Raw genomic sequence first — 14,772 nt, 5'->3', positions numbered from 1 at the left:
TATAGCAGGGAATTGGATCAGACAATTTCCAAAGCTGTAATAAGCTGTGAGTCCAGCACAGTATCTCCCCATCTTTTTATTTAAGCTGTATTCCCTTTTGATGAACATAAAATCTGAATGCCCTCCTTACCATTAAGGTTTCAAAGTACATTCTATTGTGCCTAAAAAAAGTCAAAGCAATTATAATATTGAATATGCTTTTGCAAATTACGCACATTTCCCCTTTCTCACACTCTGAATTTCTGACTTTTCCCCACCTCTTCAGTTATCATTATTCTATAATAAAATAAAGGGAGTTGAGCTTATCCAAGCTCTTTAACAGTCTCTCTATATACAAATTATCAACTGCAAACACGTGTATATGTATGTATATGATATATACATATCTACATATATATAATCTGTATCTGTGTATATACTGTAGGCATATTTTGTGTTTGTAATGTGTAGAATTCAGGCTTACAAAGCACCTCTGGGAGTGAGTCCAGGACTTTCAAACCAGCACAAGGCAAAGCAAGGGCCCTAGAAAGTGCTATAGGAGGAGGTTTGGTCAGAGGCCAAGTCTTCTGCCCCTCCCTGCAGCCAGCACTGTGTCCTCGGGCTACTTGCTTGATGTCTCAGGGCTTTGGTTTCCTTGTCCCTACCATGGGGAGATTACTTCTGTGGGTGTGTCCAGCTCTGACATGTTCATTCTGGCAGACTGAGCAGGAAAGGAGCAAGTCGTGTGCCTGGCACAAGTTGACCTTCTTGCTTAGTGCTCTGTACCAAATGACCCTCTCCACTGCCTGGAAGAGAGAAAGGGTTAAACCTCTCCAAAGGGAAACTGTCAGAGCCTGGTGGCGGTACCACCAGCTGAGATGACAGGTGGAGAATCCAAAGCAGAGCCATGGCAAGAAGGTCCCACCCAGCCAGTGGTTCAGTGACCAGGCATAGAAGCTCCATGACCAGTGCTTCTGTGTGTCTTGTGAGAACGTAGAAGCTACATCATCCTGAATATGATTTTCATTCACTCAATTCACAAGGATGTGCAGCTGTTATAGGCACGGAACAGGGGCTTGCATTCTATTGTAAGCCATCAAAACTTTCACTAGGACTGGGTGCAATGGCTTACACTTATAATCTGAGCACTTTAGGAGGCCAAGGCAGAAGGATCACTTGAGGCCAAGAGTTTGAGACCAGTCTGGGCAACATAGTGAGACCCCATTTCTAAAAAAAAAAAAAAAAATTTAGCCAGGTGTGGTGGTATACCTGTAAGTCTCAGCTACTGGAGAGGCAGAGGGGGAGAACTGCTTGAGCCCAGCAGTTCGAGGTTGCTGTGAGCTATGATTGTGCCATTGTACTCCATTCTGGGCAATAGAGCAAGACCCTGTCTCAAGAGAAACAAACAATAAAACAAAACAAAACCAAAAAAATCTTCACTGAGAGCTTAATTCACTGGAGTCTTTGATGGAAGGATCCTGAAAGGGACCCAAAACATGGGACCCCACTGTCCCCTGCAGAATTCTTCCCAGGGGAAAGATCCCAGATTGCTAAGGGAGGAGGCTCTGGGGCTTAGCAGAGCTGATACACCTGCCTCCGCCAACCCTGGGGCTCTTGGCATAAGAGCCAAGAGTCAGCTTAGGGGACAGCCTATGGCTTTGGGAGCTCTGAGCAATGCAGTAAATTAGTTTGGGGGTTTGGGGTTACTGATCTCGTCCCTCAAAGCCCAGTCTCCGTTAAGCTTCTTGCTGAACCAGCTGACAAGCAGCAATGGGGACATGATCACAACTCAGCAAATTGAGGCACCAAGGCCTCCCTCAGCTCTAGGTGTGTGTCCTAGTACAAATACAAACTTACATTTATCAAGACCCAGAGAGTGCAAAGCAGAGGTTAGAACCATTGTAGCTCTTTGTGGGGAGTACTTTTTAGTGTCCCTAAAAATTCCTGCAATAGCTTCATGATTGTCTAAGTCAGTTCAGGCTGCTATAACAGTATCATAGACTGGGTGGCTTATAAACAGCAGAAATGTATTTCTCACAGTTCTGGAGGGTGGAAGTCTGAGGTCAGGATGCCAACAAGGTCAGATTCTGGTGAGGACTATCTTCCAGGTTGCAGACTTCCAGCTTCTCACTGTGTCCTCACATGGTGGAAAGAGAACAAGAGTTCTCTGAGGTCTCTTATATGGGCACTAATCCCCTTCATGGGGGCTCCACTCTCATGACCTAATTATCTCCAAAGGCCCCAACTCCTTATACCATCACATTGCAGGTAGGATTTCAACATAGGAATTTGCGAGGGACACAAACATTCAGTCCATAGCAATATTCTTTTTTTTTTTCTCTTTCCTTGTAGGACTGGCCTTGCTATTTTCCACAAGTTAATAAGAATGCCAGTGTGCCAAGTGCCAGACACTGTGCCAAGTGCTTTCCATATCTGTTTTTTGTTTCGTTTTGTCTTTTGGGTTTTTTTTTTTTTTTTTTTTTGAGTCAGACTGTCATCCAGACTGTAGTGCAGTGGTATAATCTCAGCTCACTGCAACCTCTGCCTCACCAGTTCAAAAAATTCTCCGGCCTCAGCCTCCAGAGTAGCTGGAACTACAGGTGCCCGCCACCACACTTGGCTAATTTTTGTATTTTTAGTAAAGACGGGGTTTTGCCATGTTGGCCAGGCTGGTCTTGAACTCCTGACCTCAGATGATCTGCCTACCTTGGCCTCCCAAAGTGCTGGGATTGCAGGCATGAGCCATCGTGCCCAGCCTCCATCGCTTTGAGCATGTAATCTTTTCAACAGCCCTGTGACATGGGTGTTAATGTTATATCAATTTTGTAATTGAGGAAGCTAAGGCTTAGGAGGTCAGTGCTTTGCCCAAGGTCTGATTTTGGGCACAGGCCAACACCCTGTGGTTAACTGCAAAACTTTCTTTCAAATGGAATCTTATATAGAACCCCAATCCATAAATATATATGGGAAGCAGAGCTGTTAAGGTTAAAATTAGGGCAGGGGTCCAAGCCCCATGGACGCAGCCTTCTCCTGACTTTTTTCACCCCCCACCTGCCAGGGCTCCACAGAACATTATTTGAACTTTGTTGATGTAGAGGAGACAACATAGGCTTTGGAATGAGACAAAGCAATTCACGACTCCCCCACTAACTGTGCGACCTTGAGCAGGTCACCTCATCCCTCTTCACCTCCATTTCTTCATCTGTAAAATGGGTACTCTGCCTGCCTCAGGGGATTGCTGGGATGATGTGACTGATGTGAGGCTTAAGGTTCATTTTCTCTTCCCTTCTCTCCATGGCGTCTTTCCCCATTGCCCCCAGCTGGATGCAGTTCTTCGTGCTGAACAGCCACAAAACTCTGTTCTCCTGTGCCACTTCCCCTCCTGCCATGCTGTCATGTGTGCCACCTCCCGCTTCTCCCATGGGTGCATGGCAGTGTTCAAGATCTTGGTATACTAGTCATTTAACTTAAATTGAAAAAAGTGTGTGTGTGTGTGTGTGTGTGTGTTTGTGTGTGTGTGTGTGTGTGTGTGTGTGTGTGTGTGTGTGTGTTTAGCCAGTCAGTTATGGGGACTTCAGAAATTTGTGGTTAAAGGAAAACCGTTGCTTACTCAGCATTTCTGATACCAAATTGTGAGTTTTCCATACCAAGGGGATTCTCTGCAGGTACCAATTCAGTGTCCTACGATTTAATTCAGTTCCGACAATAACTACCTGTAGCTGGGGCCAGGCGCAGTGGCTTACACCTATAATCCCAACATTTTGGGAGGCCAAGGGACGGAGGGTTGCTTGAGCCCAAGAGTTCAAGACCATTCTGGGGAACATGGTGAAACCACATCTCTACAAAAATATTTAAAAATTAGCCAGGCATGTTGACATGTGCCTGTTGTCCCAGCTACTCAGGATGCTGAGGTAGGAGAATCACTTGAGCCCAGGAGGTTGAGGTTGCAGTGAGCTATGATGGTGCCACTGCACTCCACCCTGGGTAACAGAGTGAGACCCTGTCTCAAAAAAACATGAACCAAAAAAACACTACCCAGAGTTAGCACAGACCCCCCAGGTTAAAGGCTCAGTCCCACAAAACTGTATCCCCACTTCAGATGCCAATCACAAGTAATAGGTCCCCAGGTTACCCACATTTCTGTCTGACTTGGCTACAAATTAGGGGTCTCCACACCCCTCCTTATGTTCAATAATTGGCTATAACAACTCACAGAACTCAAGGAAACATTTTACTAATGTTTACTGGTTTATTTATATTATAAAGGATATAAATGAACAGTCAGAGATAATAGGGTGAGGTCTGGAAGAGTCCTAAGTGCAGGAGCATCTGTCCCTTTGTGGAGTTGGGGTTCACCACCCTCCCAGCATGTGGATGTGTGTACCCATCTGGAATCTCTTTAAACTCCATCCTTTAGGGTTTTTTGGAGGTTCCATGCATGATTGATTAAATCATTGGCCATTGGTGATTGGCTCAATCTCCAATTGGTCTTTCTGGTGACCGGCCCCCAGCCTGAAACTGCCTATGTACCCCAGCCACCAGTCATCTCATTAGCATAAAAAGACACTCCAGAGATCCCAAGAGTCTGAGAAGCTCTTGTGTCAGGAAACTGAGGACTAAGACCAATACAGTGAAAGATATTCCTATCACCCCGTCACTCAGGAAATTACAAGGGTTTTAGGAGCTCTGTGCCAGAAACTGGGGATAAAGACCAAATATATATTTCCTATTATATCACAATATCACAGTACCAGTGTGAAAAATAGAATGTCATAGTGGAAAAGTCATGAATTTTGGAATCAAACAGAGGCAGGTTAGAATCCTAACATTTACGGGCTGTTTGACTTTGAGCTAATTATATGACCTTCTGAGCCTTCTTTTCCTCGTCTATAAAATAAGGATGGCAATTCCTGCTTTGCAGAGTTCCTGTGAAGAACACAGAAAAAGGTTGTATCGTTTTCTGGCACATGGTAAGGGAATAAAGAAAGGATTGTCAATAAATTGTGGCTATTTTTTATTAAGTTGAATGTTTCTTATGAAAAATGGGAAAACCAATTCAGTCAAGTGCTTCCTGCCTTCATTTCTTGCCCTGTCTCAGAGGATGTGCATGCTGAGGTCAGCCCACAGACTTTCGCCTGTGATTCATCTTTTGCTTCCCACACTCTTGGAGGCAAGAAATGCCGGCCTGAATATGATTACATTTGCTAGGAGTCCTGAGGGCTTGGCTTTGCAAATATTGGTTTACATTCACATTAGGCCCCTATGGCAGCATTTTAGAAATGCCGTGAAGCTCCAGTATCTCTCTGCGTTCCCTGCCGAGGTCCATCCAGCCTATGCCATAGCGTCCTACAGGGATAACATGGAGCCCCCCGCCCAGGGCTGGCCACAGTCCTTCTGCTCCTGGTCGTGTACCCAATGCTGGCATCCCAGATGTAGAAAGCAGGTGCAACCACTGCTGGGGAGACCCTTTTCTTGGCATGGAAGTGGAGTGCTCTTGGAGCCACGTTCTGTGTCACCCCATTAGGGATGGCTTCCTAGGGTCTGTTTCCTAAGTCTGTACCAACAGCCTTTTAGACACTTTTTAAACTTCTACCCGCGAGATCTAGGATTTCAAGAGATCAGTTTGTTTCTAAAGTCCCTTAGGTGAATGGATAAGGTTATTTAGGAATAGTTGTAGAAAGGGGGAAACAGAAACAAGAAGCCTTACCTTGGGAGTCCCAGTTCCACTCTGCAGGCATCTCTGTCCCTCGTAGCTGTCCATCCCAATTTGATGCATTGACATGGCGTGTGAGCCTAGTGGTTGAGTGTAACCTCTCTAGGACCCATTTGATAGATTAAAATTCCAGCTCTAGGCCAGGCGCAGTGGCTCACATCTGTAATCCCAGCACTTTGGGAGGCCGAGATGGGCAGATCACCCTGAACTCAGGAGTTCAAGACCAGCCTAGGCAACATGGAGAAACCCCATCTTTACCAAAAATACAAAAATATTAGCCAGGCGTAGTGTTGTGCTCCAGCTACTTGGGAGGCTGACATGGGAGGATTGCTTGAGCCTGGGAGGTGGAAGGTGCAGTGAGCTGAGATTGTGCCCCTGCACTTGAGCCTGGGCAATGGAGCAAGACCCTCCCTGTCTCAAAAAATAAAAATAAAAAAAATTCCAGCTCTGCACCTTATTCCCTGTGTGACCTTGGGCAGGTTACTTTGCCTCTGTGTTTCTGTTTCCGTATTAAAATGGAAATAATAGTTTATCTCAAAAAGTTTCATGTTGATTAAAGGAACTTGCATGTGGAAAGCACAGTGGTACAACAAAGTTTGCTTTAAAAAAAAAGTTTCACAGTTATTAACTGAGGGATAAGCTACAGAGATTTATAATGAAATCTTGTCCAGAGTTTTCACTTGTGATTACTGTGGGAAAGGAGATGTTTGTGACTCTTCGTCTTGTCAAAGCTGTGATGGGTCCTTACTTCAGCCCAGAGAGAATCCAGGGACAGGGCAGAGGATGATGCTCTGTGTGTGTGCACAGGCATGTATGTAAGACAAAAACAAGGAGGTGCAAGGTGCCTATACTGGAAAAATTTTTTTATTACTTTTTAGTAATTGTGTATTTTCAGTCAATTTGGACTATTGTAATTAAAGAAAAAAATAATAGGTAGATCCAGGTTGTAGTTTTGTAATTGGGGTGAACATTTATGGTGAGTTGTCTGATTTGCCTAAATGAAAGAAGTAGGATTTTTTGGGGGGTCCTTATCTTCTAATATAGTTACGTAACTACCTACAGTAAAGCAGGGTTTCTCAGCATGGGCACTATGGACATTTTGGGCTGAATAATTCTTTGCTGTGGGGCTCATTCTGTGTCTTACTATAGGATGTTGAGTGGCTTCTCTGACCTCTACCTACTGGATAGCAATAGCAGTCCCCACCCCACTCCTAATCTTGACAACCAAAACCATCTCCGGACATTGCCATTATCCCCTAGGGTGCAAAATCGCCCCCAGTTGGGAACTACTGCCGTAAAATATAACATGCCCCTGTTTATTATACTGTATTTCATGCTTTTCTGTATTTAAATTTTTTATCAAAGTAAAATATGTGTTTATGCCCAGAAATGACTTCTGTGGAATCACAGCCACATGTAGAAAGTTGACTCCTTCAGCTTGCACAGAGCTAGCCATTGGAATTATTTCCCCATCACACATACATGCAAAGTGTAAAACAAGTTATCTTACAGCAGTCCATAAAATTGCAGTCCTTTCCACTTCAAAATAATTTTTTTTAAAGGCAAAAGAAATAACACCTTCATGTACACAGATCCCACAGAATTTGTCAGCCACACTTGGCACTAGTCCTCTCAGCAGAAGGCCATACAGCTGCACACCCCGCCCATCAGACAGAGATAATCCTTGGATGTCACTGCTACTTAAAAAAAAAAAATGGTTTAGAACCAGAGAACCTGGATGTCATTCAATAGACAAGAGAGGATTAGATTTTTTTTCCTCCTTCTCAGAGAGGGCTTTTTATTCCCTTTTCTGATTATATTTTTGAATGCCCTTCAAGTAGCTGTTTTTCATGTTGATGGTGATGCAGTAGAATTTAATGAACTGTGAGCTAAAGCAGAGAGGCTGAGCAGAAAAATAAATAAGTGGCAGAAAGTCACCCCTGGAGTGAGGCATGGCATGTCCTGGCTGGCACCCCATCCTTCTGTGTACATCCAGATGCTGATGCTGGTTGGATACTGAGAACAGCATGTCTCAGCAGTGCTACACATGGGAGCCTAATTCATGAGGATCCAAGGTTCCCTGCAATTGTTCTTTTTATTTTGTCTATCTCCAGGTGACCTCTGGTTGAGGAAGAGACAAACCATGTGTGCCTCTGAGACCTAGAGAGAGTTAGTCCCTCCCGATGTCAGTGCCCCCTGGGCTTCCCAGAGTGTCAGGGGCATTATCACCTGCTAATTATCCCGCCAAGACTTCCTTTCTGAAGGTGTTGATTGCCATTGTGTGGGGCTTGGGTTTTTTTGTCAATTAAGTTAGATTTGTTTGCTGACATTAAATTGTTGTTACTGTTATTGTTAGTTGTCTTTTATATGACTAGATTTTTTTAACATCAGAAGTATAAAATAAAGGAAATTATTCTCATTGAACATATTCTTTGTCGTTTGATAGCATTAATTAATAAGACTTGGCAAGAGCACAGGAATCTGCGCAAACTTTATTTCACTAGTAGAATTTTTTTAACTTGAATTTGATCAGTCTTTCCCAAATCCAGAATTAACTCCTGGTATTGATATCATCTTTTGAGTTCCTTATGATCAGAAACAATGTCTGCTATTGTTTTTGCTTATTTCATTTTTCCACCATCCCTAATAAAGTGCAGTTACACTATAGATGCTAAGGAAATCCTTATGATGGACCTTAGGAAAATCTCAAAGGAAAGAAATGACAGAATGACTGATTAACGAAGGATTATCCCATAAATCAAGCATTACAACTGAGAGAATCTATGACTAAGTAGGACCATGTTTTGCTTCACTTCAAGTTTTTTATATTTTGAACTTGCTACTGCTCAAATTAAAGTTAATGCTGGGTCCAGAACATAGCAGGTTGACCTGGTCCCACTTTTCACTCTCGTAATGCAGGATAAAAATAACAGCAATAAAGCTAAAACACTTACTGAGCACTTACTATGTGCTAAACATTTTAATGTGTTATTTAATCATGCCATCACCCTAAGGTGATATCTGGTTGTATTATCTTTATCTCATACTCAAGGAAAAGGAGACCTGGAGGACTTAAGAAATTTGTTCAATATCAGGCTGATGTAACTGGCAGAACCAGAATTCCAATGTCTGACTCCAGAGTGCCTTAACTACTACATCAGTTATATGTTTTGTGTCTCAAACTCGCTGCAATACCATAACTAAACTTTGATGCAGAAAAGTCATTTCCATCCCCTGTAGGATGCTGAAAAGTAAATAACAGGTGCTCGGGGCAGGTGAGCTTCGTTGCTCTTTCTCATTTTAATCCACACCACTGATCTTCTCTGCTTATTGGCATAGGCAGAGAACTTGAACACAATTTTGAGGTAAGGGAGAAGGAGGAATAAATTGGTAATAGGGAATGTGTTTAGAGCCTTAACCACAGCATTTGAAATAGACCTTTAAATACATGAAAGCAAAAAGAAGGAAGCTTGTAGAAGAGATGGAGTGGGTACCACATATGTTCTCCTAAAAATTCTACCTGTAGTTTCTTGTTTATCCCCAACAAATGAGCAGATCCATGAGACTCACAAAGAGTAGATAAATTTCCTCCATTCGGCGAAATTCTCTTTTTTCATGTTTCTGTGAATCTAGTAGAAATGTTGCAAATAAGCACACAGCAGATATAATGGTTCAGTTCAAATTTAGAAATAAAATAATAGGATCTTCATAACTTTAGGATTATTTAGTTGTTGTTTTTTTTTTTGAGATAGGGTCTTCCTCTGTTGCCCAAGCTGGAGTGCAGTGGCATGATCACTGCCCACTGCAACCTCAACTTCCCAGGCTCAGGTGATCCTCCCACCTTAGCCTTCCGAGTAGCTGGGACCACAGGCATATGCCACCATGTCTGGCTAATTTTTTTTTTATTTTTTGTAGAGATGCGGGTTTCGCCATGTTGCCCAGGCTGGTCTCAAACTCCTGGGCTCAAGCGATCCTCCTGCCTCAGCCTCCCAAAGTTCTGGGACTACAGGTATGAGCCACCACATTCAGCCAGAATTCATTTTTAATTGAAACAATCTTCTACTTATTATCTCATCAAAGCCTATTTCTTGAAGGCTGAGTGTCTTGGATTACATTCTCCAGAGTCACATGGTTTCAATTCATTCATTTATTTGAAAAATATTTATTGAGCACCTGCTATATGCCAGGCACTGTTCTAATGCTGCAGATGCATTGGTGAACAAGACAGATAAGGGCCTGGCTTCTTGAGGCTTATGTTCTGGTAGGTTAAATAACATAAACAAATACACAATCAAGCCATGTGAAAAGCTGTCACAAGAGTGTCCCAGCAGAGAACACAGAAGAGTAAAAACAAACAAGGCACGTTTGAGGGCTTCAGAGTAGTAGACAAGGACCAGAATGTCAGAGTCATGTAGAACAGAGTCTGAAGGTTGGGTTTTACTCTGGGTGTGGTGCTAAGACACTGGAGGGTATTGAGTGAGGGAAAGGCATAATCTAGTTTCTGTTTTCTGAAGCTCACTCTGGCTGCAGTGGAGCCCAGGAGACCCGAAGGAGCTATTGCATAGCTAGTGGTAACAGATCATCGTGGTAGCCGTGGAGATGGAGAGAAAAGGATAAACTCGAGATCTATTTTGGAAATGTAGCTGACAGAATTTGCTGACAGAATGGATTGGATTAGATTGGAAAGGGAAGAGTCAACATTTATTTAGAGTTAGGTTGAAGGAGAATGGCCAGTGACTTGGCAGAAAAAGCAGCAGAGACTGACCACACGGAAGCCAAGAGAAGAAAGCGTTTCATAGATCATGTCAAATGCCAAGAGGCTGAGTAAGACACTAAAGAGAAGAGGTCGCTAAGTTAGCAACCTGAGGGTTGTTGACCTTGACAATAGCCAATTGACAATAGGTGATTTTATTTGTGTCTTGAGATTTTTTTCCAAGGACAGATGACTTCATTTTTGCTTCACCAACAGGCATCATTTTTAGGCTGGCAGTACCCTCAGTGTTTTATTGGCATGTATGCTGAGCTTAGCTGCCACTCAACTCAATCGTCAGCTGGCTCCTTTGCCCTCTGCACCTCTGTGACCTATAGCACTGATTACTGTGCAGAAGAGTCACTGTGAACACTAGACAGTGAGTTCCTGAAGGCTAGGACTGTGCCTTGGGCATCGCTGAGTCCCACCAGGGAGCACTTTTCCTGGCTTCTAGTAGACACTCAGAAGTGTCTGGGATAGGCCAAGGTGGGTAGATCACCTGAGGTCAAGAGTTCCAGACCAGCCTGGCCAACATGGTAAAACCCCATCTCTACTAAAAATACAAAAGTTATCCAGGCATGGTGGCACGTGCCTATAATCCCAGCTACTCAGGAGGCTGAGGCACGAGAATCACTTGAACCTGGCAGGCAGAGATTACAGTGAGCCAAGATTGTGCCACTGCATTCCAGCCTAGGTGACAGAGCAGGATTATGTCTCAAAAAAAAAAAGTGTCTGGGATAAACAGGTGGATAAACAGGCAGAAGGAAGCACTCCTCCAATCCCAAATTCAAGTGCTGTTGGTACCTTATGCTTCACCAATATTAGCATATATGGTGGCTGGTGCAAATGCTTATGTACTTATCCACCCCTCCCCACTCTCACACTCTCAAGGAACAAGGACCCCTGTCAGGCTCATCATTCAATTCCCTGAGTCCACACAAGGAGTGCTGGATCTCAAAAGTTGATGCCCAATATACTGTGTTTTGTTTGTTTGTTTGTTTTTTGGGGGGGGAGTTGTTTTTGGTTTTTTTCTTAAAAAAAAAAGAATCTTGGAAGAAAGAAGGAAGGAAGCCAGCAAGGAAGGGAAATTGGCTCACCAATTGTGAATAAGCCAAATTCCACATGTAAGCAAGTACAATCATTTAGAAGACATGGCTGCTTGAAAGAGAATGACCAACTCTGTTGAGACGCAGTTGGAAAGGCATCCCTCTGTGAGCAGTGGGGAGGCCATGGCTTTGATCCCTGACCACAGCTGATTGCTGGAGGGCTCTCGCTGTAACATGACCCCTGGCTTCTGACTCATCACTGGTGTGTCCTCGCCATACAGGCTGCTCCATTCCATTCCTCAGAGCTGTATCCACCGAGGAGAATTCGGGTAACAAACATTGCTTTATTTAAATCTGAGTAAAGAATGTTAGCAGCGCTGATTCAAAAGGTCATCTCGGAATTCTCCCTATCCTGAGCCATAAGCAGAGAAGCATCTCCCAAACAGTGCTTTCTCTGGAACAGTGAGCCCATACGAAGAACAAGGGTTTGGGTGGATGCATACCCTTGGGAAACTGTGCCAGACTCCCCCTCCCAGAGCCTCATAGCAGCTATTAGCACATTAAAGCGCCAAGAGGTCTTGGAGTCAAAAACAAAAATGCATCTATTTCACATTGGAGTCACATCGCCCTCATCCAAATTCAGCCACATGCAGTGGGCAACAAGAACAACAAAACTGCATGTTTTTCCTAAGAACGTGGGCCTAGACACTAGCTCACCCTTTCGTCTGGTGTCTGAGCAAAGAAACAAAGATGTTTCCCAACCCCGGAGGAGAAACTGGCCATGGGAAGGGCCCACTGTCCCACATACTACGTGTACTGTACTCTTTCAAGAGGAGTTTTTGTCCTACAGGATTTTCGCCTCCCACCCTGGCACTAGAACCCAATCCCATGTAAGCTGCAGCATTCTGCGTCAATTTTCTTTAGGGAGGCCCTCGGAGTATTCTCAAGGAGCCGATTCTTATGTCTTCATCTGGGATCACGGGGAGTTACTGACTCCTTCTTGGAGTGTCACATGCTAGAAACCTCTGTGCAGGCTTGCCCCCAGATGCTACAAATCTCTAAAGATACTTCCAAGCTATATCTTTTCTAAACCCGCAGTGCTTCTTCCCATGATGTGTAGAGCTACTATGCCAGGCTTTCTTTCTGGGTTCCCCCCTCCCCAGAAAAAGGTGCTGTTAAACTCATGTTGCATCTCACAATTAATGGCATCCTAGAATCGGGGAATACAGTTGATGGTTTGGGTAGGACCTTTCCCTTGCTCCTTTGCAGGGCCAGGCGCTTCTGAAAACTGGGTGCAAATTTGGGAATGCTGCATAGGAGACTCATAGGAAATAGATAGGTCTAGGGGAAAACATAAATTGGGGGGCATAAAGGATGAAAGAGTCAGTAAACCATTTCACTATGATGAATCCCACTTCACCTGGAAAAAATAATCTTTTTTTTTTTTCCAGAGAAAGCAACCATTGTCTTTGTTTTACTATGCTGGAACTACAGATGTCTTAAGATTTGGTTTCTGTTATTTGTTTGTTTATTAGCATCATAGATACTTTGCTTTTTTCCCCCTGAATTATTTTCTCAAATTCCGAAGCCTTCTCTAGGGGTGCATTTTCCTAAGATAACAATGGCTTAGTTTACATTGTGGCTGTGGTTTTCTGCTCATCTTTATAAGTGGCTGCCTCCACCCCATATGTAATCTTCTTAAACAAGCACCTTCTTAAATGAGGCAACCCTCTTAACCAACCTCATTATTAATGAGTATATGGTAGTGCTCTTCTTATTAATGAGAAGGCTGCGGGGCTGGGCGCCGTGGTTCACACTGTAATCTTAGCATTTTGGGAGGCTGAGGCAGGTGGATTACTTGAGGTCAGGAGTTGGAGACCAGACTGGCCAACATGGCAAAACCCCGTCTCTACTAAAAATACAAAAAATTAGCCAGGTTTGGTGGCGCACATCTGTAATCTCAGCTACTAGGGAGGCTGAGGCAGTAGAATCGCCTGAACCTGGGAGGTGGAGGTTTCAGTGAGCCAAGATCGTGCCACTGCACTCCAGCCTGAGTGACAGAGGGAGACTCTGTCTCAAAAAAAAAATAAAAACAAGGTTGCTGGCTCTGACTGACACCCTAATCCTGTGACCTGCATTTGTCAGCTCTGGACATCATCCTGATAGTGACACTAGCTCCAAAAACATGAATCAAGTTTCCCGGTGCGTTTAAGAAGGCAGGGGCTAGATGGTGGCCCTTTGAAAATTTTCCTCCCACTTTCTTGGCTGAGCTGCCTTTGTCATTTTCTTACAACAAACCCATGGGTCCCTAGGGTTTGGTGGTGAGGAACTTCTAGCCCTTATGGCCAACCTTTGCCTTAGCTGCTCTTTGAGGTGAGTACTGGTGATGGTGGCAGTGCAGAGCCAGCCTGGGAGACAAGTGGGGTGGCCAGAGGAAGAGGGTGTACCCCAGAGCTGCCCTCCTCTGTGGCTTGTAATGTTTGTGAGCCAAGAAACCACGGGACTTTCTGCCCTCCCCAATGCCCCACATGAAGGCTGAAGAACTATGGTCCTTTCGTTTATTTTTTTTAACCACTTCTCCTCGACCCTCACTTGTCTACACAACTTGTAGGCCTGCCATCAATGTGATTTGATCAATGTTACCACGATCCTGCGTTCCATCCTTTTTAAGTTGTTAGGGGGTTTCTTTTTTGTATTTGTTTCATTATTCAGCCGGCACTGGAGTTGCATTGGACTGGTAGCACATCCTGGGGAGGAACCATCCATCTGGTTTTGGTTTTGATTGGGGGGATTTTTAGGGGGAAGTGCTCATTTTTCCTGAGATACCTGGGCCTGTATCTTCCCCCTGTGTCTCCTGTTTAGCCTTTCCCACTCCTTTTTCAGAAGTGAAAGAGCAGACAGAAGGTCCCCTACAAACAGTTAACTATGGTGTTTTCTCGATTCCAGGATGACATTAATTGTAAGGTGCCACATCCATTAAATAGCACCTTTTCCCAGGTCCCAGGGGCAATTCAAGGACAGTCTCGTCATCCACCCAGCACTGGCGAGCAGAAAGAGATGGGTATAGTGTGGCAGTGCAGGGCATGGGCCTGGGAATGTACCAAGAGCAGCTTTTAGTGCCGTATGACTAGGTCATAATTAATTCACACATGCCCTTCTTGTCTTGTGGGAATCAGGTGCTTCACTTTCCCTTTGGCTTAGAGTTTAGTTCAAAATAGAAAATAATGAAGCTACAATGGTCTGGGAGTTTCCTGCTTCTAGTGATACCCCTGATAATTGTCATG

The 14,772-nt window shown here is 44.1% G+C and overlaps 1 protein-coding gene across 17 annotated transcripts in view; it reads left to right on the top strand.

Moving 5' to 3' along the window:
- ATXN7L1 (ataxin 7 like 1) overlaps window positions 1-14,772 on the top strand; it is a 270,331-nt gene that overhangs the window by 88,796 nt on the left and 166,763 nt on the right. The gene's annotated exons all lie outside the window — the stretch shown is intronic.

Source organism: Gorilla gorilla, chromosome 6 (assembly GCF_029281585.2).
Source record: "Gorilla gorilla gorilla isolate KB3781 chromosome 6, NHGRI_mGorGor1-v2.1_pri, whole genome shotgun sequence".
Classification (NCBI taxonomy): domain Eukaryota; kingdom Metazoa; phylum Chordata; class Mammalia; order Primates; family Hominidae; genus Gorilla; species Gorilla gorilla.
The sequence above is the reverse complement of the archived record's forward strand: the minus strand, read 5'-3'. Positions and strand labels throughout refer to the sequence as shown.